Genomic DNA, 14,711 nt, shown 5'->3' on the forward strand with positions numbered 1-14,711 from the left:
ATGGTGCTTTTCTCCTGTTTGGGGAACCGTGCTTTTATGGTGGAGTTTGCGTTCTGTCTTGGTCTCCGGATGTGTGTATCTGTGGGTGGATGTCTGCAAGTAAATGGCAGTGTATACCTGTGTGGGTGTGTACAAAATTCCCATGTGAATCTCAGCTTTGTGGGGATCTCCGGTTCTTGAGCCCAGTAGATGCCATTTGAAGAAAAAATCACTTGAAAATGAGACAGAAAGAATGGAAACTAAATCCTAGCTCTAAAGGCACCAGGCTGATTAAAAAACAAAACAAAACAAAACAAAACAAAACAAAAAACCTCTGGATCTTCTTTGTATTGGACTCTACCTACCTCTAAATGACATTTCTGTTTCCTATGAGATCATTAGAATGAAAAAGATCCTGAGCACGAAAGAGCAGATACTGTGTGATAGTGTGTATATCAGGGTGTCAGCTGTGACACTGCTGACATTTTGGCTCAGCAATTTCTCTGTTGTATGTGTGGGGGTTCCCTGTGCATTTCAGGATGTTGAGCGGCATCCCTGGATCCCTGGACTCACTGGATGCAGTAACACAACTCTCCCCAAGTAGACACAACCCCCAGTGTCTCCAGATATTCCCTAATGTCCCCAGGGGGCAAAATAGCCCCATCTGAGAACTGCTGCTTTCATAAAGTACAATGTCAGGTGAAATAGGTGAAGGCTGTTTGTAGTCAGGGGTTAATAGAGATGGAAGAGACCCCAGGAATATCCTGGAAGGGGCTGTAATATTTTGTTTCTTGAATTGGGTGTCAGTAATATGGAGATGTTCAGTTTTTTTTGTTGTTGTTGTTGATTTTGAGGCAGGATCTTGCTCTGTCACCTAGGCTGGAGCCCAGTGGCACCGTCATGGCTCACTGCAGCCTCTGCCTCCTGGGCTCCAGCAGTCCTCCCACCTCAGCCCTCCCTAGTAGCTGGGACTACAGGCATGTGCCACCACAGTTGCCTAATTTTTTATTTATTTATTTTTTGTAGAGAGGGTTGTCTCACTATGTTGCCCAGGCTGGTCTCAAGCTCCTGGGCTCAAGCAATCTGCTCACCTCGGCCTCCCAAAGTGCTGGGATGACAGGCATGAGCCACTGCGTCTGGCCAGTATGTTCAGTTTGTAAGAAAAGTACTGTGTTGACCTCTTCTATGTGCACATTTCTTTAAGTAATAATTCAATAAAGCATTTAGAAAAATTGGTCATAATAGGAGTCATTTGTAGAGTGATTGGCATGAAAGCTGATCACCTTAATTTGAACTACTCTGAAATGAGCACCAGGGGCCACCAAGAGGACCCTTTCAAGGTGTCATAGCCAAGGAGAGGAGTGTGTTGTGTACATCTCTGCATAAAGGATTTGCTGGTTACATGGAAGGATGAAGCCTCCTTCTGAGGACAGAGGCAGCAAAGCAAGTGGAAGCCCAAAGCATTGAGCTTTCCAAATGGACTTTGCTAAAATCTTGTGGATGACTCATGCTCTTAATATACACCCATGTACATATTGTCCATATAAACATTAATTCTGTAACAAGGCCCACACTTAAGGGTTTTTTTTTTTTTTTCTTTTGTGACAGTCTTGCTTTATTGCCTAGGCTAGAGTACAGTGGCATAATCGTGACTCACTGCAACCTCCGCCTCCTGGGTTCAAGCAATGCTTGTGCCTCAGCCACCTGAGTAGCTGGGACTACATGTGCACAACACCATGCCTGGGTAATTTTTGTATTTTTAGTAGAGACGGGGTTTCACCATGTTGGCTAGGCTGGTCTCAAACTCCTGGCCTCAAGTGATCTGTGCACCTCAGCCTCCTAAAGTGTTGGGATTACAGGTGTGAGCCACTGCGCCTGGGCCCACACACAAGGTTTGAGTTGAGATAGAGAAAACTCTGGCAGTACTGAGGAATTGGGCCACAGTCTCTGGGAAATATGCACAATTTCTGGAATCTTCTCTACTTCCAGAGTTCCCACTTTCTGTCTCCTGTTTATTCAACAAACTTATATGGAACCACAGTGTGTCTAGAACTTGCCAGGCGTGGAGGATAAAAGATGACTGAGATCGGGCATGGTGGCTCATGCCTGTAATCCCAGCACTTTGGGAGGCCAAGGCAGGCGGATCACTTGAGGGCAGGAATTTGAGCACAGCCTGGCCAACATGATGAAACGTCTCTACTAAAAATACAAAAATTCGCCAGGCATGGTGGCATGCACATGTAGTCCCATCTACTTGGGAAGCTGAGGCAGGAGAATCGCTTGAACCCAGGAGGCAGATGTTTCAGTGAGCTGAGATCACACCACTGCATTCCAGCCTGGGAGACAGAGCAAGATTCCGTGTCAAAAAAAAAAAAAAAAAAGATGACCGAAATACAGACTCCCTCAGAGTTGACTCTAACACAAACTAGGTAAGAGCCCAAGGTCTGGCTGGGCAGACACCTAGATCGGCCTCATCCTGCAGCGTCTACTAGAATGAAGAACACTTTTTTCTTTACCCATGAAAATGTTTTGTGCTTCATACCCACAAGTGCAATTTCTGTTAATTGTGCAAAATTTGTCACATAACTCTGCCTGTATTCTTAGCATTTTTCCTTTGAGAGATTTCTCAGCACATCATCTTTGGACTATGTGGAATTGGAAATTTACTTAGAGTCAACAAGTACAGGAAAGTCAGTTCTTAGTCAAGAGTTAGGTTTTCAAAGACAGTGGATAAAATAAAAAATCAAGATTTGATGTACAATCAAGATTATACGTGCAAATCCCCTCATCATTCATGAAGTTTAGCCGTCAGTCTTACCGTGGCTCACCAGGTCCAATCCATACTTCTTCCTCCACGATTGGAGCAGAGGGTGATTTTTTTTCTGAGCAACTGATGAAGTCATTTAGAGACCATTTGCAGTAGAAGCCATGTGTACTAGAGACCAATCAATGTGCCCTCATGGCAGTATTTCTGCCTCTCTCCCTCTTTGTTCTTGCCAAGTACCCATACTTCATTTTCCATAGATTGAAAGAGCCCAAGTTGGGCCTATGTCTAGGAGTACAATTGCTGGGTCATTTGGTAACTCTATGTAGAATTGTTTGGGAAGTTGTTAAACTGTTTCTCACAGTGGCTACACCATTTTAATTCCTACCGCTGTGTATGAAGGTTCTAGTTTCTCTGCATCCTCACCAACACTTGTTATTTTCTGGGGTTTTTTTTTTTTTTTTTTTTTTGAGACAAAGACTTGCTCTGTCGCCCAGGCTGGAGTGCAGTGGCACAATCTCAGCTCACTGCAAACTCTGCCTCCAGATTCAAGTTACTCTCCTGCCTCAGCCTCCCGAGTAGCTGGGATTATAGGAACCTGCCACCAGGCCTGGCTAATTTTTGTATTTTTTTTAGTACAGACAGGGTTTCACCATGTTAGCCAGGCTGGTCTCACACTCCTGGCCTCAGGTGATCCACCTGCCTCGGTCTCCCAAAGTGCTGGGATTACAGGCATGAGCCACTGCACCAGGCCAATTTTCTCTATCTTCGATTCTAGCCATGCTTATGGGTATGAAGTGGTATCTAATTGTGGTTTTGATTTCTGTTTCCCTGATGATGAATTTCATTGAGCATCTTTTCATGTGACTGTTGGCCACTTGTATGTCTTCCTTGGAGATGCGCCATATTTTTGTATTCAAAAATGAAAGCACAGGTCCACACAAAATTTTGTACATGAATAATTACAGTAGCAACACTCCTAATAACCCAAAGAGAGAATTAATCCAAATGCCTATCACCAGATGAAGAGATACACCTATTGTTTTCTACCCACATGGTGGAATATTATTTGATCACAAAAAAGAGGAAAGTACATACGCTACAGCGTGGATGAACCTTCAAAACAGGTGAAAGATCACATTCTACATGATTTCATTCAGATGGAAATCTACAGAAATAGGAAGTCGATTAGTGGTTGCTTAGGGCTGGTAGGGGCATGGGAGGATGGGGGTGTTAGCTAAAGGGTATGAGGTTTCTTTTTGAGGTCATGAAATGTTCTAAAATTGACTGGTAATGTTTGTGTATATCTCTGAATATATTGAAAACCATTGAAATGTAAAAAATGCAAAGAAAAAGGAGCCCAAGTTGCAATTTTATTCAACACTTGATTGGCTTTAAAAATAGATTCCAGGCTGGGCATGGTGGCCCACACCTGAAATCCCAGTGCTTTGGGAGGCTGTGGTGGGAGGATTGCTTGAGACCAGGAGTTCCAGGCCAGCCTTGGCAACATGGCAAGACCCTGTCTGTACAAAAAAAGAAAAAATAAATAACAGCTGGGTGCAGTGGTTCACACCTGTAATCCCAGCACTTTGGGAGGCAGAGGCGGGCAGATCACCTGACATCAGGAGTTCAAGAGCAGCTTGGCCAACATCCTGAAATCCCATCTCTACCAAAAATATAAAATTTAGCCTTTTGGTACTCCGAGCAGCACCATGGCGGTTGTTAAGAACAAGTGGCTTATGAAAGGTGGCAAAAAGGGAGTTAAGAAGGAAGTAGTTGGTCCATTCTCTAAGAAAGATCAGTATGATGTGAAAGCACCTGCTATGTTCAATATAAGAAATACTGGAAAGACTTGGTCGCCAGGACCCAAGGAACCCAAATTGCATCTGATGGTTTGAAGGGTCTTCTGTTTGAAGTGAGTCTTGCTGATTTGCAGAATGATGAAGTTGCATTTAGAAAATTCAAGCTGATTACTGAAGATGTTCAGGGCAAAAGCTGCCTGACTAACTTCAATGCCATGGGTCTTACCTGTGACAAAATATGTTCCAAGGTTGAAAAACGTTCAACAATGATTGAAGCTCATGTTGATGTCAAGACTACCGATGGTTACTTCTTTCTTCTGTTTTGTGTTGGTTTTACTAAAAAACACAACAATCAGATACTGAAGACCTCTTATGCTCAGCAACAGCAGTCTGCCAAATCCAGAAGAAGATGATGGAAATCATGACCTGAGAGGTGCAGACAAATGACTTGAAAGAAGTGGTCAATAAATTGATTCCAGACAACATTGGAAAAGTTATAGAAAAGGCTTGCTAATCTATCCTCTCCATGATGTCTTCATTAGAAAAGTAAAAATGCTGGAGAACCATGGATTTGAAAGGCATGGAGCTTCGTGGTGACGGTAGTAGTTCTGGAAAACCCACTAGGGACGAGACACACACATGCTAAAGTTGAATGAGCTGATGGATATGAACCACCAGTCCAAGAATCCGTTTAAAGTTCAGACTTAAAACAGTAGCAAATAAGAAGTCCTATTTGTGAAAAACAAACAAGAAACAACAATGAAAGAGCAAAATTAGGCTGGTGTGGTTGTGTATGCCTGTAATCCTAGCTACTCAGGAGGCTGAGGCATGAGAATCACTTGAACCCGGGAGACAGAGGTTGCAGTGAGCCAAGATTGCACCATTGCACTCCAGCCTGGGCAACAGAGTGAGACTCTCTCCAAAAGGAAGAAAAAAAAAAGTATCCGGGCTTGGTGGCATGCGCCTGTAGTCTCAGCTACTCTGAAGGCTGAGACGGGAGGATGGATTGAGGCCAGTAGTAATTTGAGGCTGCAGTGAACTATGATTGTGACACTGCACTCCAGCCTGGACTGCAGAGCGGGACCCTGTCTCTTGTACACACACACACACACACACACACACATACACATACACATACACATACATACATACCCAGGTTCTACCTCTGGTGATTCTGACTCAGTAGGGTGGGATATCCCCTAGGGATCCTGCTATTCAGCCTGGTCTGGGATCCACTTTTCATTGGGAACTGAGACACTGGCTGTGAGCCTTTCTGTCCTGAGATGTAGAGGTCATGGCGATGCAGGTTCAAGCTTAAGGAGACCTGACTGTGCGTTAGGTATTGTGCTGAACATCATCTCTTACTCTCACAGCAACATCCTTAGAAGGTTAATGATGTATCCGTGCTCTACAGATGAGGAACTGAGCTTTCAGAGGAGTTTAGCTTGTTTAAAACTTATTCTTCCTATTGGAAACTTCGTACCCTTTGACCAGTGACTCCCATCCCCTCCCTTTCCTTCACCCCAGCCCCTGATAACCACTGTCCTACTCTCTATTTCTGTGAGTTCAACTTCTTTAGATTCCACATATAAGTAAAACCATGCAGTATCTGTCTTTCTGTGCCTGGCTTATTTCACTTAACACAATGTCTTTCAGATTCATCTGTGTTGTTGAAAATGACAGGATTTCTTTCTTTTTTAAGGGTTAACAGTATTCCGTTGTGTGTATATAGTACATTTGCTTTACCCTTTCATCCACTGATGGACACTTAGGTTGATTCTATATCTTGGGTATTGTGAATAGAGCTGCAGTGAACACAGGAATGTAGGGATCCCTTCGACATATTGATTTTGATTTTTTTTTTTTTTTGGTCTATATCCAGAAGTTGGGTTGCTGGATTATATGTTTTGAAATCTATAGCACAGCAGCGTGACTATAGTCAATAATAATGTATCTTTCAAAACAACTAAGTGGGCACATTTCAAATGTCGCATCATGAAAATTGTCGGTAAATTAGGGGATGGACGTGTTCATTAGTTTGATTTAATCATCCCACATTGTATACACGTACCAAAACATCACATACATGGGTACAATTCTGATTTGTCAATTAAAATAACGTTAGTTAAAAAAATAACTTGTTCAAAGCCCCAGTTGGGATTGATGGAGCTTGGACATGCACCAAGGCTGTTGCTCTCAGGCCCACAGAGTCCTTTGTCCACGAATGTTGAAGCCCTACCTGAGATTTCTACTGAGATCAGTGTAGGGATTCAATGTCTCAGAATCATCCCATCCTCCAGGGCCCACAAGTCCATGACTGCTGCCTCTACCCCCGACCCTACTGACCTGAAATGTGGCCCCTGCTTTCATTTCCAAGAGCATACAACACTTACACCAAGCATTGATGGGTTTTGTTGACTTCATTTGAGATGTGGGGCCGTGGAGAGGGTCCCATGATCCTTGCTTGGTGTTGGCCAACTCATTGACTTCTCTCCTTTGACTTCACCCTTCCCTTTTCTACTCACCTCCTCTGTCATGGATTGCTCTGGGAATTCTGAGCCGTGGTTCCTTTATTTTGCAGATAACCTTCACTCTTCTCTGCAATGAATCCCAAAAGTGTGTAGTTGAGCTGACTGCAAGGTGCTTGACACGCAAGAGAATTTACAAATGGGATTCGGCCTCTGGAAAGTGGTGGTAGTTCCAGATTTATGTGGATGTTACTTTGTTTTTCCCTATAAGATGTATTCTTCAAACTATCAAGCTCTTTGCTCCTGGCTGCAGTCGTTTGCTGGTGGCAGTGGGCTGGGTACTGCCACCGGGGAGAAATGCTGCCCACTTAGAGAAAGGGAAACTGGTTCTCTTTAAGAGGCAGAGGGAGGTTTCCAGTGCCAGTTTGTTTGGAGGCAAAATGGCTGTTGTATTAAAATTGCCCAAACTTGGGCTGGTGCCTTGTGTGTTTAGAGCTCAAAGCCACGATTGTTTTCTTTTCTTTTCTTTTCTTTTTTTTTTTTTTTTGGTGGTTGGTTTTCCATCTTTTTGCTTGGCAGGTTTCTGCTAATAGCTTCAACCTCAAGAGGCCCATTATACAGACACTAATAGCACCTACTATGTGTCAGTCTGTAGTGCCTACTATGTGCCAGGCATTGGAGATAATGTAATGATGAACAAGATAAACATGGCATTTGGAAAAGAGAGTCTAGTTCCCACTCTCAGCCCACCCCAAAGAGAGGCCAGAATTGGGCTTCCAAAGATATCAGATGCCCTTGCATCACCTCCCTGAAGAGGACGGGTGAAGCTTTGGTGTCTGCAGAGAATTTGGTTGGACAATCCCTCAGTTTTGGAACGATGGGAAGGAGCTGCCATCTGTGTTTAAGATGAGAAGTGGGGGAGTGGCTGGATATCAGAGGAAGCCAAGATGAAGAGAAGGTTTTTGTGAGTTCCTATGCATAGTGGAGACCTGTTCTAGTGAGGGTCCTTGGGGCTGAGCCTGTGGGTCAGTGGAATGATGCTGTGAGGAGGGTCTTGCTATAGCAGGTGGCCCAAAGAAGGTTGATGGATCATGAGCAGCTGGAAGAATGAAGAGTTCGGGGGATGTAGTTCCTACTTGGCTTTCCAACAGTGTGTAAGCCCAGAATTCTTACATAAGCCCATGGAGAAGGAAAAGGAATGCTGGTAACGACAAGATTGAATTCTCCACCTGCCAGGCATCCAGGGACTCAGAGCTGATTTAACTGAAGTTACAGAAATAGGAATGTGACATTTCCTACATCCGGGTGTGCTAGAGCAAATGGATTCCCTCTCTGGTTTGTGGGGAAGGAGAATGCTAACAGACAAGACTCCAGGTTTTCGCTCTTAAACCTGGTGCCTAGAGATGCATTTTTCGACTGGATGCAGACAGAAGCTCCATATAGACATATCCATCGCTGCATCTCTCATGCCTTGTGTTCTCCCTACTTTTCCCTTTTTAACCCACAGAGGAAGAAAGTTCCAGCATCACTTCTGGCCTTTCAAGAGTGAGTTAGGCGGCCAGGTGGGGTTATTCATGCCTCTAATCTCATACTGAAGGGGTGGCCTGCCCCTCCACACCTGTGGGTATTTCTTGTCGGGTGGGATGAGAGACAGAAAAGAAATCAGACACAGAGACAAAGTATAGAGAAACAACAGTGGGCCCAGGGGACCGGCGCTTAGCATACTAAGGACCTGCACTGGCACCGGCCTCTGAGTTCCCCCAGTTTTTTATTGATTATTATCTTCATTATTTCAGCAAAAAGGAATGTAGTAGGAGGGCAGGGTGATAATAAGGAGAAGGTCAGCAACAAACATGTGAGCAATAGAATCTATGTCATAATGAAGTTCAAGGGAAGGTACTATGACTGGACGTGCATGTAAGCCAGATTTATGTTTCTCTCCACTCAAACATCTCAGTGGAGTAAAGAATAACAAGGCAGCATTGCTGTAAACATGTCTCACCTCCCACAATAGGGCGGTTTTTCTCCCATCTCAGAATTGAACAAATGTACAATCGTGTTTTATACCGAGACATTCAGTTCCCAGGGGCAGTCAGGAGACAGTGGCCTTCCTCTATCTCAACTGCAAGAGTCTTTCCTCTTTGACTAATCCACCTCAGCACAGACCTTTTATGGGTGTCGCGCTGGGGTACCGTCAGGTCTTCCTCATCCCACGAGGCCATATTTCAGACTATCACATGGGGAGAAACTTTGGACAATACCCAGCTTTCAAGGGCAGAGGTCCCTGCGGCTTTCCACAGTGCATTGTGCCCCTGGTTTATTGAGACGAGAGAATGGTGATGACTTTTACTAAGTATACTGCTTGCAAACATTTGGTTAACAAGGCACGTCCTGCACAGCCCTACATGCCTTAAACCTTGATTTCATACAACACATGTTTTTGTGAGCTCCAGATTGGGTCAAAGTGGTTGGGGCAAAGTGGCTGGGGCAAAGCTACAGATTAACAACATCTCAGCAAAGCAATTGTTTAAAGTACAGGTCTTTTTCAAAATGGAGTCTCTTATGTCTTCCCTTTCTATGTAGACACAGTAACAGTCTGATCTCTCTTTCTTTTCCCTACATATCCCCATTTTCGTTTTGACAAAACCACCACCATCATCATGGCCCCTTCTCGCTGGTCGCTGTCTCTCTGGAGCTGCTGAATACACCTGTAGACTAAAAATAGAAAGTACAGACATACAAGGATTAATACAAAATTTGCAATAGTGGAATTTCCGGTGGTTTTAACCCAAGTGACGGGGGCAAGAGGACGGTGTGGGTGCTGCGGCACCCAGGCAGTCTCCCACCTCCTTTGTGTCTTAGTTGCTGTTTCTCCTAGTTTTCAGTCTTTCTCCTCACCTGCTCACTCGCACCTTTTATCTCTTTGTCTCCCTTCTCTTACGGTCTCTCTCTCTCTCTCTTTTACACTATCTCTCTCCCCAGTCTCACTTTCTGTGTTTCTCTCTGATCTCTGTCTCTTTTTCTTTCCCTTCCTCTCTCTGGCTCTCCACATGTGCCGTTTCCTTGGTGGATTGTAACTTCATCTGTTCTGATATCACCATTTTGTTCACCCTGCGAGTCGATGATGCTCGATTGCGGATTTTCTGTCTCTGTAGAGGCACTTTCATTTGCATCTCTGATGGGTTCATTGTAGAACTTCAAATGTCTAGTGGGTATCCAAACAGGAAGCTGATTTTCTCCGGGTGAAACACAAGCAAAACCTCTCCCCCATGTTATCACCTTACCGATTTCCCATGTTTTGTTTTTGTTGTCTTTCCACCAAATCAGTTTTCCCTCATGTGGGCTTTTCTTTTTACCAGTAAAATGTTCTGCAGAAGTAGTGGTCTGATTTCTATGTATGTCCAGAAAATCTAAAGTATAGAGTGTTAGATTAAGTTGCATCTGGGGAGTGCTATACTCCTTATTGTCTTTTTCCTTTTTTTGTTTAACCAATTGAGCTTTGAGTTTTCTAAGCAGGACAGGTAAGATTTGCGTCTGGCACAGTCAGCCAGGTCTCCTTACCCTGTGCTTCCCTTTCTGCCTGTGACTGAATGGGCATGTCAGGGTCGAGTAGGGGATCCAGGAGGAGGAAGCCTCATTAACTTCTATTCTGCAGCAATTGATGGACACCCAACTTGAACAGTGGGGGCTTATCACCTCATGTACTAAGACCAGAGATAGCTGATGCCAAGGTTGGCTAAATTAGTAGCTTGAGATGTTAGGTTTTTCATTTGAGGTTTCTATGCTGCTGTTGTCTTCTGCTCTTGGTCACAGAGGGTGCCACAATCCGCATGTCAAGTCCTCATGTGACAATATCCAGACACAGTAAGGAAGAGGTACAGTGTATTCCTGCATGTTTCTTAAAAAAAGTTTTTGATAGAGAATAATTGTACACATTTATGGGGTCCATGTGAGATTCTGGTACATGCATGCAATGTATAATGATCAAATCAGGGTCTTTAGGATATTAATCACCTCAAACATTGATCATTTCTTTGTGTTGGGAATATTTCAAATCTTACTGCTATTTAGAAATACACAATAAATCTATTTATCAGGATACAAAATCTATGTACACATATCAGTAGCAGTGCTATACACCAACATCTACCAGGCTGAGATTCAAATTAAACCCTTTTATAATAGCTGCAAAAATAAAATACTTAGGAATATACCTAACCAAGGAGGTGAAAGACCCCTACAAGGAAAACTACAAAACACTGTTGAAAGACATCATAGATGACACAAGCAAATGGAAACACATTCCATGCTCATGGATGGGTAGACTCAATATTGTGAAAATGACCATACTGTCAAAAGCAGTCTACAAATTCAATGCAGTTCCTATCAATATACCATCATCATTCTTTATAGAACTAGAAAAAAAAAAAATGCCAAAATTCATTTGGAACTAAAAAAGAGTCTGCAAAGCCAAAGCAAAACTAAGCAAAAAGAACCAATCTAGAGGCATCACATTACCCAACTTCAAACTATATTACAAAGCTATAGTCACCAAAACAGCATGGTGCTGGTATAAAAATAGGCACATGACCAATGGGACAGAGTAGAGAACCTAGAAATAAAGCCAAATACTCAACAGCCAACTGATCTTCGACAAAGTAAACAAAAACAAAGTAAGAAAAGTACACCCTATACAACAAATAGTGCTGGGATAATTGGCAAGCCACATGTAGAAGAATAAAACTGGATCCTTATCTCTCACCTTATACAAAAATCAACACAAGATGGATCAAAGACTTAAATCTAAGGTCTGAAACCATAAAAATTCTAGAAGATAACATTGGAAAATGCTTCTACACATTGGCTTAGGCAAAGAGTTAATGACCAAGAACCCAAAAGCAAATACAACAGGAACAAAGATAAACAGATGGGACTTAATTAAACTAAAAGCCTCCTGCACAGCATAGGAAATAATCAGCAGAGTAAACAGATCACCCACAGAGTGGGAGAAAATTTTCACAAACTGCATTTGACAAAGGACTAATGTCCAGAATCTACAGAGAACTCTAATCAGCAAGAAAAAAATAATCTCATCAAAAAATGTGCCAAGGACATGAATAGACAATTCTCAAAAGAAGATATACAAATGGCCAACAAACATATGAAAAAATGCTCAACATCACTAATTACCAGGGAAATGCAAATCAAAACCACAATGCAATACCACGTGTAAAATAAACAAAAAGAGGGCCGGGCGCGGTGGCTCACGCCTGTAATCCTAGCACTTTGGGAGGCCAAGGTGGGCGGATCACGAGGTCAGGAGTTTGAGACCAGCCTGACCAACATGGTGAAACCCAGTCTCTACTGAAAATATAAAAATTAGCCGGGCATGGTGGCAGTTGCCTGTAATCCCAGCTACTCAGGAGGCTGAGACAGGAGAATTGCCTGAACCCGGGAGGCAGAGGTTGCAGTGAGCTGATATAGCACCATTGTACTCCAGCCTGGGTGACAGAGTGAGACTCCATCTCAAAAGAACAAAAAACAAAAGACAAAACAAAACAAAACAAAAAAAACAAAAATTGATGTTGGCATGGATGTGGTGAAAGACAACGCTTTTACACTGATGGTGGGAATGTAAGCTAGTACCAGCACTATGGAAAACAATATGGAGATTCCTTAAAGAACTAGAAGTACATCTACCTTTTGGTCCAGCAATCCCACTATTAGGTATCTACCCAGTGGAAAAGAAGTCAATGTATGAAAAAGATACTTTTGCACACATGTTTACAGCAGCAGAATTCACAGTTGCAAAACTATAGAACCAGCCCAAAATGCCCATCAATCAATTTGTGGATAAAGAAAATGTGTTATATATATGTATACCATAGAATACTACTTAGCCTTAAAAAGGAATAAAATAATGGCATTCATAACAACCTGGATGGAGTTGGAGACCATTATTTCAAATGAAGTAACTCAGGAATGGAAAACCAAACATTGCATGTTCTCACTCGTAAGTGGGAGCTAAGCTATGATGATGCGAAGGCACAAGAATGAAACAGTGGACTTTGGGGGCTCAGGGGGAAGGTGGGAGGGGGTGAGAGATAAAAGACTATACATTGGGTAAACGGCTTTGCTGATGGGTATGCCAAAATTTCAGAGATCACCCCTAAGGGACTTATCCATGTAACCAAATACCACCTGTTCCCTAAAAACTATTGAAATTAAAAAAAAGAAATATACAATAAATTGTTGTAGTCACTTTCTGTGATAATAAACACTAGATCTCATTCCTTCTATTATATATTTTTATACCTATTAATCAACCTCTTTTCAAACCCCTCCTATTCCCACCCTCTGGTAACTATCATTCTACTCTTTATCTCCATGATATCAATTTTATAGAGCTCCAGGGCACACAAGTCCATAACTGTGGTCTCTATCCCTGACCCTACTGACCTGAAACATGGCCCCGCTTTGATTTCCAGGAGCATAAGCTGCTCATATAAGTGAGAACATGCAATAGTTTTCTTTCTGTGCATGGCCTAGTTCACCTGACGTTATGACCTTTAGTTCCATCCATTTAGATGAAAATGACAGGATTTCATTCTTTCTTATGGCTAAATACTATTCTATTGTGTGTATATTCCTATTTTCTTTATCCATCCATCCATTGATTGACATTTAGATTGATTCCATATCTTGGCTATTGTAAATAGTGCTGCAGTAAATATGGGGGTACAGGTATCCCGTTGATACACTGATATCTTTTTTTGGATATATACCCAGGAGTGGGATTGCTGGATCATATGGTAGATCTGTTCTTAGTTTTTTGAGGAATCTCTGTACTTTTTTTCGTAATGGCTGTACCAATTTACATTCCCACCAACAATATACAATAATTTTCTCTTCTTCACATGCTTACCAGCAATTGTTGTGCTTTGTGTTTTTAATACCCATTCTAACAAGTGTGAGATGATATCTCATTGTGGTTTTGATTTGCATTTCCGTGATGATTAGTGATGTTGAATATTTTTTCATAAACTTGGTGATTTGTAGATTTTCTTTTGAGAAATGTCTGTTTATTTTTTCATAGTTTCTTTTGCTGTGCAGAAGCTCTTTCATTTAATTAGATCCCAGTTGTCAAGTTTTGCTTTTGTGGCAATTGCGTTTGGCATCTTCACCATGAACTCTTTGCCCATCACTATGTACCGGGTGGTATTGCCTAGGTTGTCTTCAGCGTTTTTATAGTTATGAGTTTTACATTTAAGTCTGTAGGCCATCTTGAGTTAATTTTTGTGTATGGTGTAAGGGAGGGGTGTTGTCTTTTCACTCTGTTGATTGTTTTATTTGATATGCAGAAGGTATTTAGTTTAATCCCATTTGTCTGTTTTGTTGCTTGTACTTTTTAAGTGTTAGCCATACAATCTTTGTTCTCAAGCGTTTCTCCTGTGTTTATTTCTAGTAGTTTTATAGTTGTGGCTGTTACATTTAAGTCTTTAATTGATTTTGAGTTTATTTTTGTAAGTGATGAGAGACAAGGGTATAGTTTTATTCTTCTGTGTTTGGATATCTAGTTTTCCTGGCACCATTTAATGAAGAGGGTGTCCTTTATTCAATGCATGTTCTTGACAGCTTTCTTGAAAATCAGTTAGCTGTAAATATGTGGATTCATTTCTGGATTCTTTAGTCTGTTTC

At 42.2% G+C, this 14,711-nt stretch overlaps 1 pseudogene; it reads left to right on the plus strand.

Annotated features, from left to right (window-relative positions):
* Positions 1-4,188: 4,188 nt before the first annotated feature.
* On the plus strand, positions 4,189-14,385 carry LOC134810658 (small ribosomal subunit protein eS1-like; annotated as a pseudogene).
* Positions 14,386-14,711: the final 326 nt, after the last annotated feature.

The sequence above is a fragment of the Pan troglodytes genome, chromosome 7 (genome assembly GCF_028858775.2).
Source record: "Pan troglodytes isolate AG18354 chromosome 7, NHGRI_mPanTro3-v2.0_pri, whole genome shotgun sequence".
NCBI classification, from domain to species: Eukaryota; Metazoa; Chordata; class Mammalia; order Primates; family Hominidae; genus Pan; species Pan troglodytes.